Genomic DNA, 14,110 nt, shown 5'->3' on the forward strand with positions numbered 1-14,110 from the left:
GGCGGCTAGAGGACCCCTTGCCTCAGAGAGGCGTCTATCTTGTTGCCTGACCTCCGCCGCGACCCGGACCCCCGCCCCGCGCCCGCAGCGCCGTCTCGCCGCGCCGCTTCCCGCTGTGGGGACAGGGCGGGGCGCTCGGCGGCGCCGGGCGCGGGCGGCACGTTCGTGGGCGGCGGCAGGCACCGGCGCGGGCAGCCCCCTCTCGGCGCGGCGGCGCGCGCAGGACGCGCGAGGACCCCCCCAGGCGCGGCCCCGCCCCGTTCCGCTCCGCTCCCGCTCCCGCTCCCGCTCCCGCCCCGCTCGGTCCCGCCGTGCCCTGGAGATGCTCTCGGGGCTGCGCCGCCGCTTCTTCCCCCCGGAAGCGACCCACGGCGGCAGATCCGACCGAGATCGTCCCCGGGGTAAGCGGCGGGGGCGCGGCGGGGGCGCGGCCGCTCTTCGGCCTCTCCCGCGGCCAGCGGGGACCGCGGGCAGGGGAAGCGACAGGCAAGTTTCTCGCCTCTGCGGAGAAACTCGCACCTGCGTGCCGCCGCAGGGCCGGGTTCGGGTGTGCCCTGGCATTGCACGCACCCCCCCCCCGCGGGGCGGGGTCTGCGCTGCCTCGGGGACCCTGTCTGTGCTGCCGGGAGAGAGAAATCCTTTGGGAAGCCGGGGTGGAAACAGCAACTCTGCGAATTGCTCAGCTTTTCCTAGGCGAGGGCGGGTTTTAGAGAAGAAAGGCCCGTCCTCGCGAAAGGCGCCGCGGGTCTCGCCAAGGGCGGGGGGGGGCGCGCGGCCGCAGTGGCGCGCGCGGCTGCAGTGCCGCTCCCGGCCGTGTCCGCCAGGCGGCGACTGTGAGGCAGGGCCCGGCGCTCGGGGCGGGCTCGCAAGCGGCGCCCGGGGGAAAGCGGCAGTGGTTTGGCCCTGCCGGGCTTCTCCGAGCTTAAAGCCGGAGTCGGAGGCGTCGAGGGAGCGTGTCCCTGCTGAGTTCAGCGGGCGTTCGGTGAATTTGCCGGGGGCAATCTAGTCAGAAGAGGCCCCCGTGCTTCACTAATTTTCCCTTTTTGTCCTTCGGGGTGACTTCTTACCAGGGATGTTATTCTTGACCCCCCGGGGCAAAGGGAGGTGTTCACCTGGGCAGCGTCAGGAGCCACCCTAACTGAGGCCCTGGCAGGTGAGTGCTTTTTGTGCGACTGGACGGCGAAGCCGTCCGTGGGAATGACCTGGCTGTTGGTCAGTGCAGTCCTAATTCAAGTGGCTCTTACTCCGTGTTCCCAGGCTCCCTCTTTTCCTTCGCTCGCCGTGGCCGTGCCGGACGCCTCTGGCAGGACTGACCCCGTGGCTTTAAGGTCCGGCGTGCCGTGTGCCTGCGGGTAAGAAAAGCTGGGAGTGCAGTCCCTCCGCTTTGATTGCTGTGTCTCCTTGGCAGTGATTTGGGAGGGGAATCCCAGAGCGATCTGCTTTGAAGGGGACCTTCAAAGGCCACCCTGTCTTCCGTGGGCAGGGACACCTTCCACTGTCCCCGATTGCTCCCAGTCCCGTCCAGCCTGGCCTGGAACGCTTCCGGGGATGGGGCAGGCTCAGCTTCCCTGTGCAGCGTGCTCCGATATTTCTCCACTGGCATCAGGAAAAGTTTTGTCAGCGTGTTTTGTTGGACGATGGTAAGCGGGACCTGGGGTGAAAATGACATTCTGTTAGGTGCAGAGGGAAATAATTCTCCTTTGAAGTCCAATGTAATTCAGTTTTGCACGAGTCTCGTCTGCCTTATGCTCGAATTGCTTTCTATTCTAGGCAGTTGTTTTAAATTCAACTTTTATTTTGTGTCTCCCCCCCCGCCCCCCCAGTATCCTGTACAAGACAAAGCTGCCTTTCCTCGTGGGAATGGACTGGCCGGGCTTTGGCAATCTGGCCCCTCGAAAGACTGAAGTGACCTCTTCCAACAGGGGAAGGCTCTCTGGCGAGCGGGGCCAGGAAGAACTGGAGTTTGTGGAGAACAAAAGCTGGAAGCGTGCCCCTGAAAATCCCCCCCCACTGCTGGCGGTCAGTGGGCTGACTGGCACGGCCCGGTGGCCTTGGCCAGGAGCGGTCCTGCGGGAAGCGCCTTTGCCCGGGCTGTCCTTTGAATTTCCACTGGGTGCTTGGCAGAGCCCCTCTGGGGGAGCCCCAGTGCCCGGCAGGAGCGGAGCGGGCTCCCAGGGAGGGGTTCACCTGCTCAGCCTCAGGAACCGTCCCACCTGAGGCCTGGCTGGGGGCTTTTTGGCCGCCTGGCCGGCGAAGCTGTCTGTGGGAACGACCTGGCCATGGCTCAGGGTGCTCCTAAGGACAGGGGCTTGAAAAAGTGTCCTAATTCAAGTGGGGCAGTTTGGGGTCATTTTTTGGGGTGATTTGGGTCAGTTTTGGGGTCAGTTTTTGGGGAGATTTGAATCATTTTCTTGCCTTTTTTTGGGGTGATTTGGGTCAATATGGGGTCATTTTTAGGGTGATTTGTGTGAGTTTCTGGTCATTTTTTTGGAGGAGATTTGGGGCAGTTTGCGGACATTTTTTGAGGAGATCTGGGTCAGTTTCTGGTCATTTTTTTGGAGGAGATTTGGGGCAGTTTCTGGTCATTTTTTAGGGTGATTTGGGTCAGTTTCTGGTCATTGTTTTGGGGTGATTCGAGTCAGTTTCTGGTCATTTTTTGGGGAGATTTTGGTGAGTTCTGGGTCCTTTTTTTGTGGAGATTTGGGTGAGTTTCTGGTCATTTTTTGGGGTGATTTGTGTGAGTTTCTGGTCATTTTTTGGGGGAGATTTGGGTCATTTTAGGGTCAGTTTTTGGGGAGATTTGTGTCAATTTCTGGTCATTTTTTGGGGAGATTTGGGGCAGTTTCTGGTCATTTTTTGAGGTGATTTGGGTCAGTTTCTGGTCATTTTTTGGGGAGATTTGGGTGAATTTCTGGTCATTTTTGGGGAGATTTTGGTGAGTTCTGGGTCATTTTTTGGGGAGATTTTTGGTGAATTTTGGGTCATTTTTTGGGGTGATTTGAGTCAGTTTCTGGTCATTTTTTGAGGTTCTTTGGGTCAGTTGCTGATCATTTTTGGGGAGATTTTGGTGAGTTTTGTGTGATTTTTTTGGGGGTGATTTCGGTGAGTTTGGTCATTTTTGGGGGAGATTTGGGTCAGTTTTGGATCATGTTTTGGAGAGATTTGGGTGAGTTCTGGGTCTTTTTATGGGGTGATCTGTTAGAGTTTCTGGTCATTTTTTGGGGAGATTTGGGTGAGTTTCTGGTCCTTTTCTTGGGTGATTTGGGTGAGTTCTGGGTCATTTTCTTGGGTCATTTTGGGTCAGTTTCTGGTCACTTTTTGGGGAGATTTGGGTCAGTTTCTGGTCACTTTTTGGGGAGATGTGGGTCAATTTGCGGTCATTTTTTGGGGAGATCTGGGTCAGTTTCTGGTCATTTTTTGGGCGATTTGGGTGAGTTTTAGGTCAGTTTTTGGGGTGATTTGTGTCAATTTCTGGCCATTTGTTGAGGAGATGTGGGGCACTTTCTGGTCATTTTTTTAGGTGATTTGGGTCAGTTTCTGGTCATTTTTTTGGGGTGATTTGAGTCAGTTTCTGGTCATTTTTTGGGGAGATTTTGGTGAGTTCTGCGTCCTTTTTTGGGGAGATTTCGGTGAGTTCTGGGTCATTTTCTGGGGATATTTGGGTCAGTTTGTGGTCATTTTTGGTTGAGGCTTGTGTCAGTTTCTGGTCAATTTTTGAGGTGATTTCGGTCAGTTTTTGGGGCATTTTTTTAGGGAGATCTGTGTGAGTTTCTGGTCATTTTTTAGGGTGATTTGTGTGAGTTTCTGGTCCTTTTTTGAGGAGATTTGAGGCAGTTTTGGGTCATTTTTTTGGGTGATTTGGGTAAGGTTTTGGGTCATTTTTTGGGGTGATTTGGGAGAGCTTCTGGTCCTTTTTTGGGGTGATTTGGGTCAGTTTGGGGTCATTTTTTAGGTAATTTGGATGAGTTTCTGGTCATTTTTTGGGGTGATTTTGTTCAGTTTGGGGTCATTTTTTGGGGAGATTTTTGGTGAATTTTGGGTCATTTTTTGGGGTGATTTGAGTCAGTTTCTGGTCATTTTTCGGGGTGATTTGAGTCAGTTTCTGGTCATTTTTTGAGGTTCTTTGGGTCAGTTGCTGATCATTTTTGGGGAGATTTGGGTGAGTTTTGGGTTGTTTTTTGGGGAGATTTTGGTGAGTTTTGTGTGATTTTTTTGGGGGTGATTTCGGTGAGTTTGGTCATTTTTGGGGGAGATTTGGGTCAGTTTTGGATCATGTTTTGGAGAGATTTGGGTGAGTTCTGGGTCTTTTTATGGGGTGATCTGTTAGAGTTTCTGGTCATTTTTTGGGGAGATTTGGGTGAATTTCTGGTCCTTTTCTTGGGTGATTTGGGTGAGTTCTGGGTCATTTTCTTGGGTCATTTTGGGTCAGTTTCTGGTCACTTTTTGGGGAGATTTGGGTCAGTTCCTGGTCATTTCTTGGGATGATTTCTGTGAGTTTTGGGTAATTTTTTGGGGAGCTTTCTGTGAGTTTCTGGTCATTTTTTGGGGTGATTTTGTGTCGGTTTCTGGTCATTTTTTTGTGGTGATTTGGTTGAGTTTCTGGTCTTTTTTTGAGTCAGTTTTTGGGGCATTTTTTGGGGTGATTTGACTGAGGTTGTGGTCCTTTTTGGGGAAGATTTGGGTGAATTTGGGGGCATTTTTTTAGGTAATTGGGATCAGTTTCTGATCCTTTTTTGGGGATAGTTGGGACAATTTTGGGTCATTTTTTGGGGTGATTTGGGAGAGTTTCTGGTCCTTTTTTGGGGAGATTTGGGTGAGTTTCTGGTCCTTTTTTGGGGAGATCTGGGTCAGTTTCTGGTCTTTTTTTTGGGTGATTTGGTTGAGTTTTAGGTCAGTTTTTGGGGTGATTTGGGTGAGTTTCTGGTCCGTTTTTGGGGAGATTTGGGTCAGTTTCTGGTCCTTTTTTGGGGTGATTTGGGTCAGTTTCTGGTCCTTTTTGGGGGAGATTTTGGTCAGGTTTTGGGTCAGTTTTTGGGCAGATTTCAATCAGTTTCTGGCCATTTTTTGGGGTGATTTGGGTCAATTTGCGGTCATTTTTTGGGGAGATCTGGGTCAGTTTCTGGTCATTTTTTGGGCGATTTGGGTGAGTTTTAGGTCAGTTTTTGGGGTGATTTGTGTCAATTTCTGGCCATTTGTTGAGGAGATGTGGGGCACTTTCTGGTCATTTTTTTAGGTGATTTGGGTCAGTTTCTGGTCATTTTTTTGGGGTGATTTGAGTCAGTTTCTGGTCATTTTTTGGGGAGATTTTGGTGAGTTCTGCGTCCTTTTTTGGGGAGATTTCGGTGAGTTCTGGGTCATTTTCTGGGGAGATTTGGGTCAGTTTGTGGTCATTTTTGGTTGAGGCTTGTGTCAGTTTCTGGTCAATTTTTGAGGTGATTTTGGTCAGTTTTTGGGGCATTTTTTTAGGGAGATCTGTGTGAGTTTCTGGTCATTTTTTAGGGTGATTTGTGTGAGTTTCTGGTCCTTTTTTGAGGAGATTTGAGGCAGTTTTGGGTCATTTTTTTGGGTGATTTGGGTAAGGTTTTGGGTCATTTTTTGGGGTGATTTGGGAGAGCTTCTGGTCCTTTTTTGGGGTGATTTGGGTCAGTTTGGGGTCATTTTTTTAGGTAATTTGGGTGAGTTTCTGGTCATTTTTTGGGGTGATTTTGTTCAGTTTGGGGTCATTTTTTGGGGAGATTTTTGGTGAATTTTGGGTCATTTTTTGGGGTGATTTGAGTCAGTTTTCATTTTTCGGGGTGATTTGAGTCAGTTTCTGGTCATTTTTTGAGGTTCTTTGGGTCAGTTGCTGATCATTTTTGGGGAGATTTGGGTGAGTTTTGGGTTATTTTTTGGGGAGATTTTGGTGAGTTTTGTGTGATTTTTTTGGGGGTGATTTCGGTGAGTTTGGTCATTTTTGGGGGAGATTTGGGTCAGTTTTGGATCATGTTTTGGAGAGATTTGGGTGAGTTCTGGGTCTTTTTTTGGGGTGATCTGTTAGAGTTTCTGGTCATTTTTTGGGGAGATTTGGGTGAATTTCTGGTCCTATTCTTGGGTGATTTGGGTGAGTTCTGGGTCATTTTCTTGGGTCATTTTGGGTCAGTTTCTGGTCACTTTTTGGGGAGATTTGGGTCAGTTTCTGGTCATTTTTTGGGATGATTTCTGTGAGTTTTGGGTAATTTTTTGGGGAGCTTTCTGTGAGTTTCTGGTCATTTTTTGGGGTGATTTTGTGTCGGTTTCTGGTCATTTTTTTGTGGTGATTTGGTTGAGTTTCTGATCTTTTTTTGAGTCAGTTTTTGAGGCATTTTTTGGGGTGATTTGGCTGAGGTTGTGGTCCTTTTTGGGGAAGATTTGGGTGAATTTGGGGGCATTTTTTTAGGTAATTGGGATCAGTTTCTGATCCTTTTTTGGGGATAGTTGGGACAATTTTGGGTCATTTTTTGGGGTGATTTGGGAGAGTTTCTGGTCATTTTTTGGGGAGATCTGGGTCAGTTTCTGGTCATTTTTTTGGGTGATTTGGGTGAGTTTTAGGTCAGTTTTTGGGGTGATTTGTGTCAATTTCTGGCCATTTGTCAAGGAGATGTGGGGCAGTTTCTGGTCATTTTTTAAGGTGATTTGGGTGAGTTTCTGGTCATTTTTTGGGGAGATTTTGGTGAGTTCTGGGTCATTTTTTGGGGAGATTTTGGTGAGTTCTGGGTCATTTTTTGGGGAGGTTTGAGTCAGTTTTGGACCATTTTCTGGGGAGATTTGGGTGAGTTTGGGGTCACTTTTGGGGGATATTTGGGTCAGTTTGTGGTCATTTTTTGTTGAGGTTTGTGTCAGTTTCTGGTCAATTTTTGAGGTGATTTTGGTCAGTTTTTGGGGCATTTTTTAGGGAGATCTGTGTGAGTTTCTGGTCATTTTTTAGGGTGATTTGGGTCAGTTTCTGGTCACTTTTTGGGGTGATTTGGGTGAGTTTCTGGTCCGTTTTTGGGGAGATTTGGGTCAGTTTCTGGTCCTTTTTTGGGGTGATTTGGGTCAGTTTCTGGTCATTTTTGGGGGAGATTTTGGTCAGGTTTTGGGTCAGTTTTTGGGCAGATTTCAATCAGTTTCTGGCCATTTTTTGGGGTGATTTGGGTCAATTTGCGGTCATTTTTTGGGGAGATCTGGGTCAGTTTCTGGTCATTTTTTGGGCGATTTGGGTGAGTTTTAGGTCAGTTTTTGGGGTGATTTGTGTCAATTTCTGGCCATTTGTTGAGGAGATGTGGGGCACTTTCTGGTCATTTTTTTAGGTGATTTGGGTCAGTTTCTGGTCATTTTTTTGGGGTGATTTGAGTCAGTTTCTGGTCATTTTTTGGGGAGATTTTGGTGAGTTCTGGGTCATTTTCTGGGGATATTTGGGTCAGTTTGTGGTCATTTTTGGTTGAGGCTTGTGTCAGTTTCTGGTCAATTTTTGAGGTGATTTTGGTCAGTTTTTGGGGCATTTTTTTAGGGAGATCTGTGTGAGTTTCTGGTCATTTTTTAGGGTGATTTGTGTGAGTTTCTGGTCCTTTTTTGAGGAGATTTGAGGCAGTTTTGGGTCATTTTTTTGGGTGATTTGGGTAAGGTTTTGGGTCATTTTTTGGGGTGATTTGGGAGAGCTTCTGGTCCATTTTTGGGGTGATTTGGGTCAGTTTGGGGTCATTTTTTTAGGTAATTTGGATGAGTTTCTGGTCATTTTTTGGGGTGATTTTGTTCGGTTTGGGGTCATTTTTTGGGGAGATTTTTGGTGAATTTTGGGTCATTTTTTGGGGTGATTTGAGTCAGTTTCTGGTCATTTTTCGGGGTGATTTGAGTCAGTTTCTGGTCATTTTTGAGGTTCTTTGGGTCAGTTGCTGATCATTTTTGGGGAGATTTGGGTGAGTTTTGGGTTGTTTTTTGGGGAGATTTTGGTGAGTTTTGTGTGATTTTTTTGGGGGTGATTTCGGTGAGTTTGGTCATTTTTGGGGGAGATTTGGGTCAGTTTTGGATCATGTTTTGGAGAGATTTGGGTGAGTTCTGGGTCTTTTTATGGGGTGATCTGTTAGAGTTTCTGGTCATTTTTTGGGGAGATTTGGGTGAATTTCTGGTGCTATTCTTGGGTGATTTGGGTGAGTTCTGGGTCATTTTCTTGGGTCATTTTGGGTCAGTTTCTGGTCACTTTTTGGGGAGATTTGGCTCAGTTTCTGGTCATTTCTTGGGATGATTTCTGTGAGTTTTGGGTAATTTTTTGGGGAGCTTTCTGTGAGTTTCTGGTCATTTTTGGGGGTGATTTTGTGTCGGTTTCTGGTCATTTTTTTGTGGTGATTTGGTTGAGTTTCTGGTCTTTTTTTGAGTCAGTTTTTGAGGCATTTTTTGGGGTGATTTGGCTGAGGTTGTGGTCCTTTTTGGGGAAGATTTGGGTGAATTTGGGGGCATTTTTTTAGGTAATTGGGATCAGTTTCTGATCCTTTTTTGGGGAGATTTGGGACAGTTTGGGGTCATTTTTTGGGGTGATTTGGGTGAGTTTCTGGTCCTTTTTTGGGGAGATTTGGGTGAGTTTCTGGTCCTTTTTTGGGGAGATCTGGGTCAGTTTCTGGTCATTTTTTTGGGTGATTTGGGTGAGTTTTAGGTCAGTTTTTGGGGTGATTTGTGTCAATTTCTGGCCATTTGTCAAGGAGATGTGGGGCAGTTTCTGGTCATTTTTTAAGGTGATTTGGGTCAGTTTCTGGTCATTTTTTGGGGAGATTTTGGTGAGTTCTGGGTCATTTTTTGGGGAGATTTTGGTGAGTTCTGGGTCATTTTTTGGGGAGGTTTGAGTCAGTTTTGGACCGTTTTCTGGGGAGATTTGGGTGAGTTTGGGGTCACTTTTGGGGGATATTTGGGTCAGTTTGTGGTCATTTTTTGTTGAGGTTTGTGTCAGTTTCTGGTCAATTTTTGAGGTGATTTTGGTCAGTTTTTGGGGCATTTTTTAGGGAGATCTGTGTGAGTTTCTGGTCATTTTTTAGGGTGATTTGGGTCAGTTTCTGGTCACTTTTTGGGGTGATTTGGGTGAGTTTCTGGTCCGTTTTTGGGGAGATTTGGGTCAGTTTCTGGTCCTTTTTTGGGGTGATTTGGGTCAGTTTCTGGTCCTTTTTGGGGGAGATTTTGGTCAGGTTTTGGGTCAGTTTTTGGGCAGATTTCAATCAGTTTCTGGCCATTTTTTGGGGTGATTTGGGTCAATTTGCGGTCATTTTTTGGGGAGATCTGGGTCAGTTTCTGGTCATTTTTTGGGCGATTTGGGTGAGTTTTAGGTCAGTTTTTGGGGTGATTTGTGTCAATTTCTGGCCATTTGTTGAGGAGATGTGGGGCACTTTCTGGTCATTTTTTTAGGTGATTTGGGTCAGTTTCTGGTCATTTTTTTGGGGTGATTTGAGTCAGTTTCTGGTCATTTTTCGGGGTGATTTGAGTCAGTTTCTGGTCATTTTTTGAGGTTCTTTGGGTCAGTTGCTGATCATTTTTGGGGAGATTTGGGTGAGTTTTGGGTTATTTTTTGGGGAGATTTTGGTGAGTTTTGTGTGATTTTTTTGGGGGTGATTTCGGTGAGTTTGGTCATTTTTGGGGGAGATTTGGGTCAGTTTTGGATCATGTTTTGGAGAGATTTGGGTGAGTTCTGGGTCTTTTTATGGGGTGATCTGTTAGAGTTTCTGGTCATTTTTTGGGGAGATTTGGGTGAATTTCTGGTCCTATTCTTGGGTGATTTGGGTGAGTTCTGGGTCATTTTCTTGGGTCATTTTGGGTCAGTTTCTGGTCACTTTTTGGGGAGATTTGGCTCAGTTTCTGGTCATTTTTTGGGATGATTTCTGTGAGTTTTGGGTAATTTTTTGGGGAGCTTTCTGTGAGTTTCTGGTCATTTTTGGGGGTGATTTTGTGTCGGTTTCTGGTCATTTTTTTGTGGTGATTTGGTTGAGTTTCTGGTCTTTTTTTGAGTCAGTTTTTGAGGCATTTTTTGGGGTGATTTGGCTGAGGTTGTGGTCCTTTTTGGGGAAGATTTGGGTGAATTTGGGGGCATTTTTTTAGGTAATTGGGATCAGTTTCTGATCCTTTTTTGGGGATAGTTGGGACAATTTTGGGTCATTTTTTGGGGTGATTTGGGTGAGTTTCTGGTCCTTTTTTGGGGAGATTTGGGTGAGTTTCTGGTCCTTTTTTGGGGAGATTTGGGTGAGTTTCTGGTCCTTTTTTGGGGAGATCTGGGTCAGTTTCTGGTCATTTTTTGGGTGATTTGGGTGAGTTTTAGGTCAGTTTTTGGGGTGATTTGTGTCAATTTCTGGCCATTTGTTGAGGAGATGTGGGGCACTTTCTGGTCATTTTTTTAGGTGATTTGGGTCAGTTTCTGGTCATTTTTTTGGGGTGATTTGAGTCAGTTTCTGGTCATTTTTTGGGGAGATTTTGGTGAGTTCTGCGTCCTTTTTTGGGGAGATTTCGGTGAGTTCTGGGTCATTTTCTGGGGATATTTGGGTCAGTTTGTGGTCATTTTTGGTTGAGGCTTGTGTCAGTTTCTGGTCAATTTTTGAGGTGATTTTGGTCAGTTTTTGGGGCATTTTTTAGGGAGATCTGTGTGAGTTTCTGGTCATTTTTTAGGGTGATTTGGGTCAGTTTCTGGTCATTTTTTGAGGTAATTTGGGTCAGTTTCAGGTCATTTTTTGGGCGAGATTTGGTTGAGTTTTTGGTCATTTTTTGAGGAGATTTGAGTCAGTTTTTGGGGCAGTTTTTGGGGTGATTTGGGTCAGTTTCTGGTCATTTTCTGGTCATTTTTGGGGGAGATTTTTGATGAATTTCTGGTCATTTTTTGGGGTGATTTGGGTCAGTTTCTGGTCATTTTTTGGGGAGATTTGGGTCAGTTTCTGGTCAGCTTTTGGGATGATTTGGGTCAGTTTTTGGGGTCAGTTTTGGGTCAGTTTTTGGGGCGATTTGGGTGGGTTTTGGTCAATTTTTGGGGAGCACTGGGTGTTACTGGGGGTTGGTGGGGAGCACTGGGTGTTACTGGGGTGCACTGGGAGAGGAGAATAAAAAATAAACGAAATAAAAAAGGAAACATAAAATACAAAAGAAAAATTAAAAAAAAAATTAAAAGCAAAAAAAGTAAAAAGGAAATAAAATGAAAATGAAATAAAAGAGGAAAAAAAACCCCAAAAACAAACCCCTTCTTGGGCACCCCGTTTCCTTTCCCCCCCCTCCGAAGCGTAAATTGCGGGGTCACCCCTAAAATGGGAGAAGGGGACCCCAAAATGTGGGTGGGGAAACCCCAGGGAGCCGAAAAAGCGGAGGGGGAGCGGCAGTAAGAAAGCGAAGCCGGGCGGTCGGGCGGCGGGGCAGCCAAGGTGGCGGCGGCGGCGCCTGCGCAGTCGTTGGCAAGACGGCGTCGATCACGTGGTAAGTAAGGGCGGCCAGGCGCGGGACCGGCGACGCATGCGCAGCGGCTGTCGTGCCGGTGCAGCGCTCCCGGCTCGAGTTAAGGGCCGGTTCCGGCGGCACGGCGGGACTTGCGGTCTCCCGTCTCTCCCGGGGGTGTGTGGGGGGGAATAACATGAAGATTTTTAGCGGTGAAAGCGCAGAAATTAGCGAGGGACGCTAATTTGGGTAAAGTCGGTCGCCGGAATTCGAGAGCGACCGGAAGTCCTCCAAGGCCCCGGCCCGGAAGTCCGCCAAGCCCACAGTAAAGATGGCGTTGCCAGGACCGGAATTTAGCCGAGACCACACTAAAGATGGCGGCCCCGGTCCGGAAGTTCGCCCCAGGCCACACTCAAGATGGCGCCGCCAGGACGGCAACTTAGCCGAGAGTGCACTCAAGACTGGCGGCTAGAGGACCCCTTGCCTCAGAGAGGCGTCTATCTTGTTGCCTGACCTCCGCCGCGACCCGGACCCCCGCCCCGCGCCCGCAGCGCCGTCTCGCCGCGCCGCTTCCCGCTGTGGGGACAGGGCGGGGCGCTCGGCGGCGCCGGGCGCGGGCGGCACGTTCGTGGGCGGCGGCAGGCACCGGCACGGGCAGCCCCCTCTCGGCGCGGCGGCGCGCGCAGTCCGCGCGAGGACCCCCCCAGGCGCGGCCCCGCCCCGTTCCGCTCCGCTCCGCTCCCGCTCCCGCTCCCGCTCCCGCTCCCGCTCCCGCTCCCGCTTCCGCTCCCGCTCCCGCCCCGCTCGGTCCCGCCGTGCCCTGGAGATGCTCTCGGGGCTGCGCCGCCGCTTCTTCCCCCCGGAAGCGACCCACGGCGGCAGATCCGACCGAGATCGTCCCCGGGGTAAGCGGCGGGGGCGCGGCGGGGGCGCGGCCGCTCTTCGGCCTCTCCCGCGGCCAGCGGGGACCGCGGGCAGGGGAAGCGACAGGCAAGTTTCTCGCCTCTGCGGAGAAACTCGCACCTGCGTGCCGCCGCAGGGCCGGGTTCGGGTGTGCCCTGGCATTGCACGCACCCCCCCCCCGCGGGGCGGGGTCTGCGCTGCCTCGGGGACCCTGTCTGTGCTGCCGGGAGAGAGAAATCCTTTGGGAAGCCGGGGTGGAAACAGCAACTCTGTGAATTGCTCAGCTTTTCCTAGGCGAGGGCGGGTTTTAGAGAAGAAAGGCCCGTCCTCGCGAAAGGCGCCGCGGGTCTCGCCAAGGGCGGGGGGGGGCGCGCGGCCGCAGTGGCGCGCGCGGCTGCAGTGCCGCTCCCGGCCGTGTCCGCCAGGCGGCGACTGTGAGGCAGGGCCCGGCGCTCGGGGCGGGCTCGCAAGCGGCGCCCGGGGGAAAGCGGCAGTGGTTTGGCCCTGCCGGGCTTCTCCGAGCTTAAAGCCGGAGTCGGAGGCGTCGAGGGAGCGTGTCCCTGCTGAGTTCAGCGGGCGTTCGGTGAATTTGCCGGGGGCAATCTAGTCAGAAGAGGCCCCCGTGCTTCACTAATTTTCCCTTTTTGTCCTTCGGGGTGACTTCTTACCAGGGATGTTATTCTTGACCCCCCGGGGCAAAGGGAGGTGTTCACCTGGGCAGCGTCAGGAGCCACCCTAACTGAGGCCCTGGCAGGTGAGTGCTTTTTGTGCGACTGGACGGCGAAGCCGTCCGTGGGAGTGACCTGGCTGTTGGTCAGTGCAGTCCTAATTCAAGTGGCTCTTACTCCGTGTTCCCAGGCTCCCTCTTTTCCTTCGCTCGCCGTGGCCGTGCCGGACGCCTCTGGCAGGACTGACCCCGTGGCTTTAAGGTCCGGCGTGCCGTGTGCCTGCAGGTAAGAAAAGCTGGGAGTGCAGTCCCTCCGCTTTGATTGCTGTGTCTCCTTGGCAGTGATTTGGGAGGGGAATCCCAGAGCGATTTGCTTTGAAGGAGACCTTCAAAGGCCACCCTGTCTTCCGTGGGCAGGGACACCTTCCACTGTCCCCGATTGCTCCAAGTCCCGTCCAGCCTGGCCTGGAACGCTTCCGGGGATGGGGCAGGCTCAGCTTCCCTGTGCAGCGTGCTCCGATATTTCTCCACTGGCATCAGGAAAAGTCTTGTCAGCGTGTTTTGTTGGACGATGGTAAGCGGGACCTGGGGTGAAAATGACATTCTGTTAGGTGCAGAGGGAAATAATTCTCCTTTGAAGTCCAATGTAATTCAGTTTTGCACGAGTCTCGTCTGCCTTATGCTCGAATTGCTTTCTATTCTAGGCAGTTGTTTTAAATTCAACTTTTATTTTGTGTCTCCCCCCCCGCCCCCCCAGTATCCTGTACAAGACAAAGCTGCCTTTCCTCGTGGGAATGGACTGGCCGGGCTTTGGCAATCTGGCCCCTCGAAAGACTGAAGTGACCTCTTCCAACAGGGGAAGGCTCTCTGGCGAGCGGGGCCAGGAAGAACTGGAGTTTGTGGAGAACAAAAGCTGGAAGCGTGCCCCTGAAAATCCCCCCCACTGCTGGCGGTCAGTGGGCTGACTGGCACGGCCCGGTGGCCTTGGCCAGGAGCGGTCCTGCGGGAAGCGCCTTTGCCCGGGCTGTCCTTTGAATTTCCACTGGGTGCTTGGCAGAGCCCCTCTGGGGGAGCCCCAGTGCCCGGCAGGAGCGGAGCGGGCTCCCAGGGAGGGGTTCACCTGCTCAGCCTCAGGAACCGTCCCACCTGAGGCCTGGC

At 50.5% G+C, this 14,110-nt stretch overlaps 1 long non-coding RNA gene across 1 annotated transcript; it reads left to right on the plus strand.

The window, feature by feature from the left end:
- Positions 1-13,207: 13,207 nt before the first annotated feature.
- On the plus strand, positions 13,208-13,788 carry LOC116781898. Its single transcript, XR_004355017.1, has 2 exons — positions 13,208-13,238; positions 13,710-13,788. It is a non-coding gene; the product is annotated as an uncharacterized LOC116781898 (long non-coding RNA).
- Positions 13,789-14,110: the final 322 nt, after the last annotated feature.

Source organism: Chiroxiphia lanceolata, unplaced genomic scaffold (assembly GCF_009829145.1).
Source record: "Chiroxiphia lanceolata isolate bChiLan1 unplaced genomic scaffold, bChiLan1.pri scaffold_84_arrow_ctg1, whole genome shotgun sequence".
In the NCBI taxonomy this organism is placed as follows: domain Eukaryota; kingdom Metazoa; phylum Chordata; class Aves; order Passeriformes; family Pipridae; genus Chiroxiphia; species Chiroxiphia lanceolata.